Genomic DNA, 17,592 nt, shown 5'->3' with positions numbered 1-17,592 from the left:
CTCGGCTCCCTGCAACCTCTGCCTCCAGGGTTCCAGTGATTCTGCTGCCTCAGCCTCCCGAGTAGCTGGGATTACAGGCACCCGCCACCATGCCTGGCTAATTTTTGTATTTTTAGTAGAGACAGCATTTCACTATGTTGGCCAGGCTGGTCTCAAACTCCTGACCTCAGGTGATCTGCCCGTCTCAGCCTCCCAAAGTGCTGGTATTACAGGCATGAGCCACCGCGCCTGGCCCATCATAGATGTTAATGACATCCCCAGAGGTCTTCTCTGGAACCTCTGGTACTGTCCTGTGAAATGTCACAGGCCATGTTAAAGTTTGGGCCTCATACCAGGGATTTATAGGGCCCAACCCATCATGGCAGAGAAGGGGCTGAAATCCAGAGATGTTAAGGGACTTGGAAACAAATATATGTTGCTGATTATTGGCAGGCAGAACTAGGAACCACATTTGCACTTTTCCTTGGAGTTGTTGATAGAAGAAGGAAACTCTGAATTCAGATAGTAAACAGTACTAGAAATTATCTGAACTTGGAATTTGGTTGGAAATACGTTTTTCTTTCCTTATCTCAGATTTTTCTTATTAATCTGTTTTAATTTATATTAAAATTACTTGATATTCTTTGAAATATCCAGCAGTCAGTGACAAGGGCAGAGCTGCCTTTAATGGACTGAGAGAATTGGAGGCATGGCAAGAGACTAAGGGAAGTGCAGTGGAGTATTAAAACATACCCAGAAATTATTTATACCATGCATGAGCCACAAGCAAATAATTGGATATGTATGTGATTTCCTGTAAAAAGCTGAGTTATATGGTAAAACCTGAGAATAAAACACTTATAGGGATATCCTTTCTTGGTTACCTTGTATCAAAAGAGTAAAAAATGAATAAATAACCTCAAGTCAAGCCCAAAAAAATCAAACTATATTGGATTATTGGATTATTAGACACAAATTGTTTCCCACATCAAAAAGCTGGAGTAGCCACATAAAAGGGGTGAATCCCTGTCCTTCACATCGATGAAGTGACTATGCAAAGATGTACAGGATTAGATATCTGATCTGGCTACAGAAGAGAAATAGATAGATCACACTATTTTTAAACGTAAATGTGAAAAAAAGATTTAATTTTCACAGAATAAGTATGACCAATCTGGGTGAGTTAAACTTAGGTATGTTTCTGTAATGATAGCAGGGTATTTATTAAAGATATTTATGTAGCCTCCAAAGTGAATAAAGAACACACTGGAGAAAGATGCATTTATTTATTTAATTTTGTTTTGTTTTGTTTTGTTTTTGAGACTGTCGCCCAGGCTGGAGTGCAGTGGCACGATCTCGGCTCACTGCAAGCTCTGCCTCCTGGGTTCACGCCATTCTCCTGCCTCAGCCTCCCGAGTAGCTGGGACTACAGGCACCCGCCACCACGCCCAGCTAATTGTTTTGTATTTTTAGTAGAGACGGGGTTTCACCGTGTTAGCCAGGATGGTCTCGATCTTCTGACCTCATGATCCGCCCGCCTCTACCTCCCAAAGTGCTGGGATTACAGGCGTGAGCCACCGCGCCCGGCCAAAATATGCATTTGAAGTTAACCGCTTCCTTGTCTATGACTCATTTGGTCTTCTAAAGACAGTCTTCCTTTCCAAAATGAGCTATTTTTGATGCTAAAGCATTTGTTTCCTACCTATCATGAATCGACACTGAATTATAGGAATCAGATTTAAGAGTCACCTCATAAATTAGATTGAAGTTTTAACTAGCCAGGTAGCAACAATACAATATGGTCTTCAAAATTAGAGTTATCTCTTTCATCAGGGAAGTTTCATTTTACGGATCCACCAAATCGCAGTGATTATTTGCGTCAAGTAATAAAGACATGACCCCATTCTAAATAACTGCTTTGCATCCTTCAGGTTGCCTGAAATGGATGAGAACACACACACACATACACACACGCACTCAAATATATACAGACCACTGTAAAGTTAGGGTTCTGGATTTATTTAGGCAAGGATCTGGAGCATAATGGAAGTGAAGTGGTCACATGAGCAGAAGCAGATGCAGCTTCTCAGTCTAGCTTCCTCTGGTCCCAGAGACCTGAATATGGGTGTACAACTTTGGTTGACACCACCTCTGCAAAGGAGGCCTTTTACACCTGGTCTCTGCCTCATTACTCAGGAAGAACTTGCATAATCCATCCTGAACCCATTTAATTATCAGGCTACATGCAGGTGTCAGGAAAGATGGGACCTCATGCTGCGTGTCCATGGGAGGAAGGGGAAGCAAAGGTAGATAGATATGTGGCCCAGTATCCCCAAGCACTGTCTGTACCTATAGCCTCCCAGAAAGCCTTTCCCATAAGGGCTGACCTTTTACAAAAATTAAAAAGTACATAAGAACCTTGGGGAAAAAGTAGAAGGAAATGCAAAAGTATCAACAGTGATTAATAATTTATCTCTGGATGGTGAGATTGAATAATTATTTTTCATTGACAATTTCCATATTTTAAAAAAATTACCTATAATGACAACATATTAATTTTATAAAGTATGTTGTTTGCTTGTTTTCTTAAAACATGCCTTGTGTATTAGATCAGGGTCAGGAAATAGGTTCTAGTTCTCCACTACTTGCTGCCGCAGCAGTCTTAGAAAAGTCCCTTACCCTCTGCAGGCCTCAGTTTCTTCATCTATAACATGAGACCATTAGACTACATCATGATACCCAAATCCAGCTGCCATTGGAACTACCTGCTGAGCTTCCACAAATCTTGATGCCTGTGTCCCATCCCCAGAGATTGTGATTTAGTTGGGTCCTGGTTGTACCTGGGCTTTGGAATTCTGAAAAGATCTTCAGGTGATTTGATGTGCAGACAAGTTTGGGAATCTCTGGACTCAATGATTTCTAAGGCTGTCCTGCCGTGATGATCTGTGAGTCTGTGATTCTTCACTTTTGCCTAGGGCCAGCCCTGAGTGTCAGTTCTTCTTTTAGTAATCACTAAGAAAGAATATTCCAAAACTTTCCTAGGTAACCCATTTCTATGTCTTGCAATCGTTTCAATCAGAATATATTTTCTTTATGTCTAATCTAAATTTCTCCTCCAGTAATTTAAGCCATGATGGGAAAAGAGAACATCTAGTATGATTGGATTTGTGATTGAGTTCCTTGCATGAACTTACATCACCAGCTTCAGTTGTTTTTCACTCCTAACTAAATTCTCTCATTGCCAAATCTTTACCTAACAAGTCCCCTTCCAAGTAAGGCGGAAATGCAGGATTTCTCTTTGCTGTATTGCCCAGAGTATGTTTTCCAATTTCTGCCAAAAATCATTCCTAAATCTATGTCCTGTGAGGTTCTTGAGGACAATGTATGTTCATCCTTTAATTTTGTTGCTGTTGATGGTCCTTTCCTTAGTTTCCTCAGATTTTTCTCTATCACTCTTCAGTGGTCTTCCTGCCCTCTTTAGTATATTTATTGAAGTTAACAGGTCTCAACAAAACCAATTACAAGGGACACGTTACAAAGCATATTCTGGGTAGATGCTCAAGGTTCAATAAAATGACTCTACATACTGTTCTATTGATAAAAATATTTATAAAATATTTATTAAAATATGGTTTTATGCTCTTTATAATTGTACCAAGATTCAGGAAGGATGAATGACATAAACATAAGCCCTCTTTTAAAATTTTTATTAAATAGTTTCCTGTTTTAGCTCTTAACACTAGCTCTGCAGAGTGCTAAATTTGTTCTTCGTATATTTATGACCATTCGATGTGAACCCTTCTGACATTCTGCTGTGTCCATTCATTTGCAAATGAAACTAGAAACAGCTACCCGTCCTAGTTACAGAGCTTTGATGACAGAGCCCTGACTCAATCTGACTGCATGGGAAGACTTGGTTCCACATCACAGCTGTGTTACACCTGTACCTTAGCAGCAGCAGGCTAGAAGGCAGAAGCTTTGACAAGTTGGTGCATGTATAATATTGCCCCATTGTTAAAATGAGATCAGTTGAGCAGCATTGTGATCCAGTAAAATTATTCCAGTTTGTTGGGCCACTTCATGATTTTTGCAGGACCTTTGGAGTATTTTCAAAGGAACAGGAGCATTTTACATAAATCCACTAAAGTATGCTGACTGCCAAGGAACATTTATGACATGACTTGAACTATGCTGTATGCTATTTATCTCATCTCTACCAGTGACATCTAATTTATGGTGGTGAAATTGATACATTTCTAAAGCCCTGTTGAAGGAGGTTTTTCCTGTATGAAATATGTAGGTGACACATACAGAAGGCACCTCCTGTTTCAGTAAAATATGCACAAAATAGGAAGCTCTGATCATGTTGTGCCACCTTGTTCTGGGTTGATAAATGAGGCAGTAGTAAACTGTTCATAGAATCTGAGTGTAATACATATGTGAGGGAAAACAACTTCAAGTACTTTAAGAAGTTGAATGAATTAAAATCTCCCAAAATTTAAACAGGCATTCATTTGTTTATATAGCATTATAGTTAAGTGACTATTGTCTATCAGACCCTATGTTAGGCATGAGAGATGTTGAAATAAGAGACACCATCTCTGCCTTGAACTTGCTCAGAATCTGGTAGAACATAAAGATAATTAAGAATCTTAATGTAATATATTAAGTACTATTAACACAAGTAAGCACCTGGTCCTCTGAGTGCCTATAGAAGGGATTCACCTGGCCTGGCAGAGACAGAAGGTTTCCCATAGGAACCAATACTTGAGGGAAAAACAGGCATCACACACACATTTGGAACAGAGAGTGGAAGTGGAATGGAAAGAGAAGGCATTTGAAGCAGAGGGAAGAATACATGCAAATGTACAGACGTGCAGATGAGTGTGTGGTTAGAAAGCAGAATGGGGCGGGGGGTGGTGGGAGATCAGCTGAAGAAGCAGGCAGAGGAGGCAGAAACTGAATCATTCAAGCTTTCGTCAGCAGACTGGTATGGAATGTGGGCTCTGTGCCAAGCAATGGGTTGTGGTAGATACTCGTTTTTCTCCCACCTCACTGGCCATGCGTTCCCAGTCTCCTTTTCTGTCTCCCCCACTTGTATCTCTTTTCCATCTGCTTTTTCTTCTTAGCCATCTCTTTCAGTCCCATAGATTTAAATATCCTGATGGCTCTTAATCTGATTTTTCAATATTGACCTCTCCTCAGAGATCCCAAATTGAGTGAATATCTAATTGCCTACTGATACTGCTACTTGGGTGTCTAATATTCATTGTGTACTTAACATATCTAAAAGCGAGCTCTTAATTTTCCATCTCACACCAGTCCCTACCCCAGTTCAATAATAGCACCATGATCTTCTCACACTGCAGTCCTGGATGATGCCCTGCCGTTTCCTACAGGCTCCCAGCTAATGCAGCAGGAGGTCCTGTTGGAAAGACCTCCAAACTAATGGAATCAAACCGCCTCTATCATCCCCCAACTCATACCTTAATCCATACCAGCAGCATCTCTGGCCTGAACCACTGCTATGGCCTCCTACTTTGTCTCCCAGCTTTCAGTCTTGCTCCCTTAGAGTCCCCTCTCACCACAGCACTCCGAGTCTCTTCTCGAAGTGTACATCAGATCCTATTACTTCCCTGCTTAAAACCTGACAATAGGCCGGGCACGGTGGCTCACATCTGTAATCCCAGCACTTTGGGAGGTCGAGGTGGGTGGATCATCTGAGGTCAGGAGTTCGAGACCAGCCTGGCGAACATGGTGAAACCCTGTCTCTATTAAAAACACAAAAATTAGCTCGGCATGGCGGCGCATGCCTATAATCTCAGCTACTCAGGAGGTTAAGACGGGAGAATCACTTGAACCTGGGAGATGGAGATTGCAGTGCACCAAGATCATGCCACTGCACTCCAACCTGGGAGACAAGAGAGTAACTCCATCTCAAAACAAACAAACAAACAAACAAAAAAACTGGACGATAGTTTTCTGTTACAAATAAAACAAGATGCAAAATTCTTACTTATGGCCCATGGGACCTGATCTGGCCCCTGCTATCATTCCCTCTTGTCCCTCCTCCTCATTCCACAGGACATTCCAGCCACATTGGCCTCTCTACCCTTTCATCCCTCCAAGCTCATTCTCATCTCTGCATCTTCTGCCCAGAATGCTGTTACCCAAGTTATGTAGGTGTCAGCTCAGATGTTACCTTCTTTGAGAGGTGTTTTTTGATCAACTTTTCTTAAAAACAAACAAAAAGAACTTCCATAATTATTCTAATAATTATTTTTTGCAGTGCTAATAACTATGTGAAATTATATTATTCATTTGTGTATTTTTTTTTTTTTTTTGAGACGGAGTCTCGCTCTGTTGCCCAGGCTGGAGTGCAGTGGCGCAATCTCGGCTCACTGCAAGCTCCGCCTCCTGGGTTCACGCCATTCTCCTGCCTCAGCCTCTCCGAGTAGCTGGGACTACAGGCGCCCGCCACCACGCCCGGCAGCAGTGGCGCAATCTCGGCTCACTGCAAGCTCCGCCTCCTGGGTTCACGCCATTCTCCTGCCTCAGCCTCTCCGAGTAGCTGGGACTACAGGCGCCCGCCACCACGCCCGGCTGATTTTTTTGTATTTTTAGTAGAGACGGGGTTTCACCGTGGTCTCGATCTCCTGACCTCGTGATCCGCCCCCCTCGGCCCTCCAAAGTGTATTTTTATTATCATATCCTTCCCCTGGACTGGAAACTCTTAAGAGCAGGAAGCCCTGTCTTATTGCTGTATCTCCATTCCCTAGAATGGTGCACGGATATATAATCACAAACTACTCAGTACAAGTGAAGAAAAACTACAGAAGTTGTGTGAGTTTCCATGGTATTGAAAAATAGAACTCAGTCTTCTGTGAATGGACCCAAAGAATCCTATTTCTTTTTCTCAGCATAAGACTAGCACAATAGCTACATTTGGTTAAGATTTAATAGTCTAGCATTCAACTGGATGTTTCTGTCTTATTTCCTTTAGAAAAATTTGACCAAGTGACAATGTTTATTATTTTGGAATCCAGCAGTTACATCTGTAAAAGCCTGACTGCGAAGTGGGTCTCAACTCATCTTTAATGTAATTTTTAGCTAAAGAATACAATGGGTATTTTTGTCACCATTTGAAAAATATGATGCTGAATTACAGTATATTTAAAGAAAACAGTATAAAAGCCTAGGAACAATTAGTTCTTTAGTTGAAAACCTTTAATTTATGTCAGTTGCTTTTTAATCCACATCTAATTTTGTAAACGAATTTCAATCATCTTCTTGGAACTGGAATTTTTCTTGAATCTCTTTATTTAGAGTGAAATCCTTATATTTCCTTACCTCAACGCCAAATGGAAAAGAAAATCAATAACATTGCATCTCATGTATCACCTGCAAAGTATCCCCTCTTCTTTCTACCAAAAAAAAAAAAATAGATTTTTTTTTTTCTTTCTCAAATGAGAAAGCCTTTCTTTACAGAGTCTGGATTTGCTGATCAGTTTAGCGATTGTGGTCTCCATAACAACAAATACATTTAACAGCCTGTGTTGGAAACTTTTTTCTCCTTAAAAGCCTGCACATTGTGCACATGTACCCTAAAACTTTTTAAAGTATAATAATTTTAAAAAAGGAAAAAAAAAAGAAAAAAAAATCTTGAAATGACAAAATTATAGAAATGGAGAACAGATTAGTTGTTACCAGGATTTAAGTAGGGGGTGAGGTATGAGGGAAATTAGTATGGCTATAAGAGGGTAACAGGAGGGATCCTTGTGGTGATGGAAATGGTCTGTATCTTGACGATATCAGCGTCAATAACCTGGTTGTTACATTACACAATAGTTTCTCCAGATGTTACTATAGAGGAAACTGTATAAAGTGGACTTGGGATCTTGCTATATTATTTCTTACAGCTTCTTATGAATATACAGTTACCTCAAAATAAAAAGTTTAATTTTAAAAAAAGAAAAAAAAAAGCCTGTCATTAGAGAGCAAACTATGTCAGAACACTGAGGATAAAAGATAATATTTTAAAATATATGTATAAAGCGTTTCCTTCTTAGGTAAAAACAATCAATAGATGGCTAAATTATTTCTTTTTAAAATTCCTTAATTTGAGAAATATCTTTATTTGCTCTTATCCTACCATCCTCTACAAGTATCAAGCATCTACTATTTGTCAAGCTTGTACTGTTTTGCACACACATTTTCTATCTTACTTAATCTTCAAAATAATTCTAACAGTTATTAGTTAGACAACAGTCAAGATGCAAACCCAAGCCTTGCAGCAACAAGGATAATGATGTTCTGTACATAACAATGTAAAATTTTCCGGGCCTAATAAAAGACATAGGGTTCCAATCTAAACCTTTTAATTCCTAGTCAAACTCACACAACTTATCACAAGCAAATGAAGTTTTGGCTTTTAAAAAAATGACTGTTGATATTTGTTTAAGAGAAGCTATAGTAAAGGTCACCATTACTCTTTAATACTCTTGAAATTGAATGTATGTGTTTTGAGGACATATCAGTATGTAGAGGCAGCCCAGTACAACCAAGTTAAATGCAACTTAAGGAAACTTTAATTTTCTGAAATCTGAATCACTTGATTTCTCTGATTTTTACCTGTTTTTAGTTTCCTTTTCTCAAATTGTTATTGGAATAAACAAACAAAACACAAGTGGAAAAAAAACCTTATTAGTACTAGGTAATAAGGAGGAATGCCACTAAAAGCCAGAAATTTTGAAGAATTTCAAAAACATTTTAAGATTATTCTTGAAAGAAAAGATACATAGTGTCTTTATTAACAGTATATATCTAAAAATTTGATTTTTCAGCAAACACTGGAAGGCCAAGGTAGATATTTGATGGATGGCTACATGCAAACATTTAAAACTTTTGGGAGAATGCAACACACCAGGAAGGCTACTCTATGGCCATCAGGAGGATAATACTGAGAGTTTGGACTGCACTCCTTAGCCAGGGTTCTCACAAACTAAATCAACTAAAATCTAATAGATCCAACAATGAACCAGATGAGGAGTCTGTTTTATTAATTTTTACAACTGAGTTTTGACAATACCCAATGTATTTATCCGTGTGCAACAAGAAGTGGCAGGAACTGCACAGATTTCTCCATGTTCAGCTAGTAGGTAGCAGTTCCACTATTTAGCATCCCATGACTGGGTTGAATCAGAACAGATAGTGAGAACAAGTTAGTCTAAAAGTCTAACTCTATAAAAGGGACCACTTGTACAAATTGAGCACACAGTTATGTAAGGGATGTTGCTAAAGTTAGCCACCGGGTGGACTAAAGGATCTCTTAGGCTACACAAAGATCTGGGTTTGGCATGATGACATAATGGATCCAATACTTCATCAAGTTATTCACAGAAGCTACTGATTGTGAAGTTACAGCCAAGTGAAAGAGGTAGGCATAAGTGAAGAAAAATTGAGAGAGTTAAGAGTCTCATCATGATGAGGAGACTTGTTCCAATGTCTTGGGAAAAGCTGTTCACAGTAGGAAGTCAACAACTTCTCATTCTGATTTGCAGTTTGAAGGTCATCAGGCACTTTGGTAAACTCAGTGTGGCCTACATATAAGGAATGAGACTTGTTCCTTGAAATTTCTATTGAATTGTTCACTTTCAGCTTATAGGTTTTCAGGAAGAGAGCAATTCTTTTTCTTAGTTGAAAATTTATAGCCACATATTCAAAGAAACTAGAATTTAGGATCCAGTCCAGTCTACAGGTAGATAACAAAAACTCAAAAGAAATGAATAGGAATACAATCTAATAACAATGTATTATAACTTTTCTTCTAAAATATAATTTTTCTCTCTCTAGTCACCCCCATTTCTGCCAAAGATAATCAAAGTAAGACTAATTTTTTGCAAAATAGTCTCATCAAACTTGGCCTGATTATTTACATAAGTGCAGCATGAATAGTGATTGACCACATAGGGTCTTTTTAAGTCTGCTTTGCTTGCATTTTTGATAAGGTCTCTCAGATTAGACTTTTCAAAATCTCTCAAGGCTAAGAAGCCAAACCAAGGTGGACTTCAGACTTTAGTCTAAAATATACCACCAGAATAATCCCATGACTATTGTCAAAAGACAAAACCACAACAAATTTGGTTAAATGATCTAATTGGTTTTTGTTTGTGATTCATGAATAAGCATAGCATCTACCTAATTCTAAAAATTTAGAAAAGGTTATCTGATGAGCTGTGCAGAGGAAGTTGACTTTATAAGCAAAAAAGAGGCTAAAGAAAACAGAAACAGGGACCCAAAAGTGGCCTGTTTGGGGATCTGTCTCTTCTCTCTCTCCTGATTTCTCAAAAGGTCAAATAAATAACAGTTTTGGTGGCCTGTAACTTTAGCATGAGTGACTCCATTTTGATTTGGTCTGTTGGGCCTAGTATAGGAGCTCAATACAAATCAATAGCCTCTTTATTGATATGTAAATATATCCATAATAAAGGATTATAAAATTATGTGCACAGTAAAGTTCTACTTTCACAAAATAAGTATAAATCTAATGTTTGTTGAGCACTTATTATGTTCCAGCCACTCTGCCAAATATTTCATAAGTGTTATAAAATGTGGTCCTCCTGATTATCCTGTGAAGTAGGCATTTTAACTCCTTTTTATAGATGAGAAAACTAGAGCTCACAGAAGGAAATAACTGGCCCTTGGATTCAGAGTCGACGAGCAACGGTTTTTACATGTAAATGTAAGGGGAAAACCTAAAATAAGATCTACTGAAGTGCTCTCAGTGATTACATCTAGATAGTAAAATTAGGAAGGTTATTTTTTCTTTTTGTTCATGTATTTGTCTAATTTGCCTACAATGAATTTGGTTTGCCTACATTATTTTCTAAAAATTTTCTGAAGTATTTGATCAAAAAATACCAATACAGATACGTAAATGAAATAAAAATCATTGTTTTCTCATATTTTGAGTGAATTTTAGGAAGTTTCTAAAATACTCTTCTAACACCCACTTAAATCTAATTTTGAAGATTTCAGTGATCCCTAATTTAAATCTGCTTTAATCCCATTCCGGGCCATCTGGACAGTTAATGGGCTCTTTGGAGTTCCCCATATGAAAACAGAGCATGTTTATCGTTTATTTTCCTTAAATATTTAGTTAAAATGTGGGACTACAATTATCCCTGAAAACAATCTTTTAATTATTCAAATGTCATGACAGCATAACTTTAGATGCAACTATTGACCTTCACATTTCTCTTGAGTCAGCAATGTTCTTCAGATTCTAAATATACTTTTAAAAAATAAATCACAAGCTCTGCCTCCCAGAGAAAAAAGACAAAGCCACTATTGCTGTTTTGTCCTCTCAGAACTTAGGATTGTTTTGTGCTGTGCTAGTTAGCAGCAACCATTACTGACTGATATATTGTCTCACATCTCTGTAGACAGTCAAATGATATAAGAAAAGTGTTTTTATTTAAAAAAAAAAAAAAAGCAACAACAATAACATCACCTAACCCTGGTATAACTCTTCACAACGTACAGAAATATTTTCCAAACATTTGGATGTGAGGAAAGGTTATTTGATTTGGCTGAGATCACATCTCTAGGGGAGTGGTAGCACCAGGACAAGAATGTACGTTTTCTGACTTGGTGCAGAATACTTTTCAACACCCCAGCTGTTCCTTCCAAGTGATTGTGAGACCCTTGAGGTCAGGAACTGGCTTTCAGCTTCATAGCCTGAGAACATAGCTGCCTCCTCCAGCTTCTGTAGCCCCAGGAACCTGGGGCTCTTTAGTCTGTAGCTGCACCACTCCAGTCTCTGCCTCCATCTTCACAGGGCCATCTTCCTTCTGTGTCTTCGTGTGTCTTGAAATAGCATCTCCTCTCTTTGTTTACATTTTCTTCTTACGAGGAAATCAGCCATATTGGATTAAGAGCCCACCCTAAGAACTTCATTTGAACTTGATTACATCTGCAAAGACCCAATTTCCAAACAAGGTCATATTTATAAATTCTGGGTGTTAGAACTTAAAAATATCATTTTGAGGAACACAATTCAAGCCATAACAGTCCCATAGCTTTTCCAATCATTCTAAGATAATAAAAAGCTTCCAGACACTTTTGGTCTCAAGGACAGTATTGTTTCAGTCACTAAAATATCCAGTCCTCTATAATAATTATATGACTCTTACATATTCACAATTTAGAGTTTCCCACTCCCCAAGCTAGGAGCACCTTTAGGCCTAGTCCTCTGCCCGGTGAACCTTCTCTCTCCCGGCCCTACTCCTTCCCCCTCTGCTCACTAGCCACAGTCTCCAAGGCCTCCACGGCAGGGCCCAAAGCAGTGAGAGGCAGCAAAGGAGCCCAGCCTTGTGTGATGGGTACAGTCATGAGCCAGCCTAGGTGCTCTCTGGGCTTGATGGATGTTTACCACAAGCACATTCTCTCATGTTCTGCTTCTGTGGGTCCCTCAGAGATTCCTACAGGGAATATCCAACTGCAGTTTCAGTGAGACTGTCACCAATCCTCACCCTTCCAGGAAGGCACCTAGGTGGAATTCAAGATAGCTCCAGGCAGCGTCACTCGTTGGTGGCCCAGATCTGATCCATGAGAAACATATCCTTCATCATTCTTTTCCTAGAAATGTTCTCCCTTGGCTCCTTCAACTTTAGCCATTTTATCAGAGTTATAGGCGAAATGTTGAAAACCTGTATTTGGGCAGAGTGCAATGGCTCACACCTATAATCCTAACACTTTGGGAAGCCAAGGAGAGAGGATCGCTTGAGCCCAGGAGTTCTAGACCAATCTGGACAACATATGGAGACCCTGTCTCCACAAAAAAATAAAAATAAAAATTAGCCACGCATGTTGGTATGTGCCTGTAGCCCTGGCTACTTGGAAGGCTGAAGTGGAAGGATCGCTTGAGCCTGGGAGTTTGAGGCTGCAGTGAGCCATGATTGCACCACTGCACTCTAGCCTTGGCAAAAATAATAATAATAAGTAAAAAATTTATAAATGTTGTAAATGAAAAACCGTGTGTGTGTGTATGTGAGAGAGAGAGAGAGAGACTTTACCATTCCTTTGGCAAGTCCAGCCTAGGTAGACTAGGTAGTCAGGCACCTATTGCTTCATTCTTTTTTTCTTTTTTCGTTCTTTTGGAACCACAGCCAACGCTGAAAGAGTCCCATTTTAGCATTCCACTGTAGTTTCTTTCATTCTTGATAGAAAAGAGGCTGAGAGTGGAATCACTGACCTTGTATTTCTAACCAGAATGAACTTGGTTTGTCTCAGGAAAATTAAGTGACAAGAGATAAACAGAAGGGCTCTGTTCTGCTCTTTTGTCCAACCTAGATAATATTTGCCAAGCTACAATATTGATTGATCCTTAAAGCAAAGAACAGGTTAGAGAGGCAGAGAGGGTTGAGGGGAAGCAAGGTTGCATTAATGAAAAGTGTGCAAGAGTAAGAATTAAGAGATGTGGGTTCTGGCCCTGGTTATGTTATTAACTAGCTATTGACCTTGGACAAGTAACTTGTAAAGGTCAAATATGTTGAGACACTTGAAAGCTCTTTTAAACTATACATATTCAATATTGTTGCTCTTTGTAAGAGGTAATGCAGTTTTGTCACTAAATCCTCTTATTTCTTCACTCAGAAAACCTCTTAGATTCACCCTTTCCTCTCCATTCCCACTGTAATCATGCAGGCTAAACCCAGATTACTGCAATAGCTTCCTAATTTGTCTCTCTTTGGCCCTACTGCCCACAATCCATCCCCATAAGGAGGAGTTGGACTGGACGTCTTAAGGCCCAGATTCCATCCGACAATAAGCAAGAAAAGAAAACATAACTGTTCCTTTCCCCACTCCACTCCCATCCTTCGCCTAAGCTACAATTCAAATAGGGCATTATTTAGCTTAACAATTGAAGATTAGTTACAAAGCTAAATAGGTAAGTAGGTAGGTAGGTGGGTGGGTGGGTAAGTAGGTAGGTAAGTAACTAGGTAGGTTGGTGGGTAGGTAGATAGGTGGGTAGGGTAGGTAAGTAAGTAGGTTTGTGGGTAGGTAGATAGGTAGATGGGCGGGTAAGTAGGTAGGTTGGTGGGTAGGTAGGTAGGTGAATGGGTGGGTAAGTAAGTAGGAAGGCTGGTGGGTAGGTGGGTAGGTAGGTGGGTAGGTAGGTGGGTGGGTAACTAAGTTAAGTGGGTGGGTAAGTAGGTAGGCTGGTGGGTAGGTAGGTAGGTGAGAGGGTAGGTAAGTAAGTAGGAAGGTTGGTGGGTAGGTGGGTAGGTAGGTGCGTGGGTAGGTAGGTAGGTGAGTGGGTGCATAAGTAAGTAGGAAGGTTGGTGGGTAGGTGGGTAGGTGAGGGGGTGGGTAAGTAAGTAGGAAAGTTGGTGGGTAGGTGGGTAGGTAGGTAGGTGGATAAGTAAGTAGGAAGGTTAGTGGGTAGGCAGGTGGGTGGGTAAGTAAATACGAAGGTTGGTGGGTGGGTAAGTAGGTAGGTTGGTGGGTGGGTAGGCAGGCAGGTGGGTGGGTAAGTAAGTAAGAAGATTTGTTGGTAGGTAGTTGGGGAATAGGATCCCCCAAGTGAGAAGCCTCCCTCTCTCTCTCTCTCTCTCTCTGTGTGTGTGTGTGTGTGTGTGTGTGTGTGTGTGTGTGTCTCTCTCTCTGTCACTCTCCCCCCACCGCCACCCCAACATCTAATCAAACACCAAGTCCTACTGATTCTATTAAAGATCTCTCAAATCTACCCATTTCTCTCCTTCTCCACTGCCAGCACCCCACCCTAGTCACTATCATCTCTTATATAGACAACTGTAACAGCCTTATAAACATGTTGCAGCCTTCAGTGTGGAGAACAGAATGCCCTGTGTATTCCATTCTCCTCATTTCAACCAGAGTAATCTTTCTGAAACACCGATCTAAATAATGGCTTCACAGTTGTCCTTAGAACAAAGTCCAAGCTTATTCATCTAACTGTATAAGGTATTTTCTGATCTTGAATATTCTACATCCTCACCTCTGACACCTTCTGCCTTCAGGTTTACACTGGCATCGTCATAATCAGTTCCCAGAATGGGTCCTGTAATCCTTCTCCTAGCTTTTACACATGCTGTTCCTCCTACTGGAAATTTTCTTTCCTCGTGCCATTACATGGCTGACATTTGTTCAACCTTAGAGTCTCAGTTGGGTGTTATCTGCTTCCAAGAAGACTCCTCAACTCCTAAGTCTAGGCTGGGTTCTCTCCTATCCCAGAGCACCTTTCCTCCCCCTTACCCCAGTCCTTATAATACTGTATTGCATCTGTCTATGCCCCAGCAAACTGCACACTCCAGCAGCAGGGCGAGCATCTCTCTTGCTCACTGCTGCACTCTGGTGACTAAAATACTGCCTCCCACATAGTAGGCTTGCCCATAATGTTTGCTGAATAAATTAATTTAATGTGAAAGTGTAATATGATTACTTTGAGAAGATGCTACCCTTTAAATTTTAGGAATTACTTCACGGAGATTCCATATTTTTAAAAAAATCTATCTTATAAAGACATTAGAAAAGCACTGCGGTCTTGTAGTTTTTTTTCTTTTTTTTTTAGACAGAGTCTCACCCTGTCACCCAGGCTGGAGTTGGAGTGGACTGGTGCAATCTTAGCTCACTGCAACCTCTGCCTCCTGGGTTCAAGCAATTGTCTGCCTCAGCCTCCCAAGTAGCTGGGATTACAGGCACCCGCCACCATGCCTGGCTAATTTTTGTATTTTTAGTAGAGACAGGTTTCACTATCTTGGCCAGGCTGGTCTTGAACTCCTGACCTCATTATCCACCCACCTTGGCCTCCCAAAGTGATGGGATTACAGGCATGAGCCACTGCGTCCAGCCATATTTCTTTTTTAAAATGGTAGACCTGCTTTCCAAATGTGATCTTACTTACATAATAGCCCCTGAGATTAATGCAGATATATATCATTTGTTAAAGTCCGGCAAATCTTGCTGATACAGGCAAGTGACTGAAAATGGAGGAATGTCAGTCCATCTAGAGTCTCCTCCCCTTTGTCTGTCAGGATCTGTGGAAAAGAGTGCTCAGAGAGCGGGGTTTTTTCCCTGGCCAGTAGAGTGTCTGGCCTGGCATTTTTGGGGAGCCTTTCTTCTGTGTTTTGATACTAGGAATGAGGCAGCTGCTGCCAAGAAGCTAGATCCAATGCCTAGTATCCTTGGCAGAGAAAATATTTCTCTAGTCCTGTCCAAATTAATCCTCATAGGCCAATAAATCAATACACCAGGAAAATATGGATGATTTTGGCCATCTGGAATTTCTTGAGGCGTTGGTGGGTAAAACAGAAACTACCTAGCTCCACATTAGCTACGAAATAGCTGTATATTAGCTCAAGGTAACACAGACACATTCACCTTCCCACGTGATACCACCAGCACCAGATCCATGGCTGGAAGCCCCCTGCAGCTTCTCAGAATCCTTGCCTTGCTGTTGAGTCAGCCAGTTTGATTTCAGTGCCAAAGAAAGCAGCTTCAACCATTGTCCTACCCAATAGCCTCGTAAGATAACAAGCCAGATCCAGACTTTGTCTTTACATTTGGTCAACCATTTTGACAATCAGATAGTCATTAAAAAAAAAGAGAGGAAACCAGAATATCAGGGCAATATGATCAATACAATATCAGTGGTTTTTTAAATTGGACTTTTCCTGCCAAAATGAAACAGTTTTTTTCTCCCTCCAAATATTCTGAAAGAACGAGAGGAAAATACTATTTCCACAAAGTAAAAGGTAGTATCTACATGGGCTTTAGATATAGCAAGTTTAAGGCCGGGCAGTGGCTGACACCTGTAATCCCAGCACTTTGGGAGGCCAAGGTGGGTGGATCACCTGAGGTCAGGAGTTCGAGATCAGCCTGGCCAACATGGTGAAACCCCCATCTCTACTAAAAATACAAAAAATACAAAAAAAAAAAAAATTAGCCAGGCCTGGTGGCAGGCTCCTGTAATTCCAGCTACTCAGGAGGTTGAGGCAGGAGAATCGCCTGAACCTGGGAGGTGGAGGTTGCAGTGAGCCAAGATCACGCCACTGCACTCTAGCCTTGGCAACAAGAGCGAAACTCCGTCTAAAAAAAAAAAAAAAAGAAAGAAATAGCAAGTTTAAATTATTTATCACCAAGGAAAATATTACAAAGGAAAATGCTTCTAAACTAATCCCTCTGTTGACTTTTGCCTGCATCAAAGGAAAACAGGGGAGAAAAGAACCCATTCATTCCCAGACATAAGGTTGCTTAGTTGTAGCTATAAATGCTGCCCCCGGGTGGGCACTTTCTGTGTTCTAAGCCAAGTACTTTACATTCCTTCATCTCACTCCGTGCTCACCACAGCCCTATCAGCAAAGTGTTACTCCCATTTTAAGGTGGAGAAACTGGGACATAGAGACATTCAGTAACTTGGCCAAGGTCACACCACCGTTAAGTCCTGAGATTCTAACCTGATCTAACTCCAAAATTCCTGCTCTTAATCACCGTTCCCATTATAAAGCGATGTTTGGTGCTATTAATTTTGCAGGCTCTGAACCAACCATAGAACTTGAAATTTTTTGGTCGTCAGAAAATAATTTCTTTATC

At 40.3% G+C, this 17,592-nt stretch overlaps 1 protein-coding gene across 15 annotated transcripts in view; it reads left to right on the top strand.

Annotated features, from left to right (window-relative positions):
* PEX5L (peroxisomal biogenesis factor 5 like) overlaps positions 1–17,592 on the top strand; it is a 789,103-nt gene that overhangs the window by 741,254 nt on the left and 30,257 nt on the right. The window lies entirely within an intron of this gene.

This window comes from Hylobates moloch, unplaced genomic scaffold, assembly GCF_009828535.3.
Source record: "Hylobates moloch isolate HMO894 unplaced genomic scaffold, HMol_V3 SCAFFOLD_13, whole genome shotgun sequence".
Classification (NCBI taxonomy): Eukaryota; Metazoa; Chordata; class Mammalia; order Primates; family Hylobatidae; genus Hylobates; species Hylobates moloch.
The sequence above is the reverse complement of the archived record's forward strand: the minus strand, read 5'-3'. Positions and strand labels throughout refer to the sequence as shown.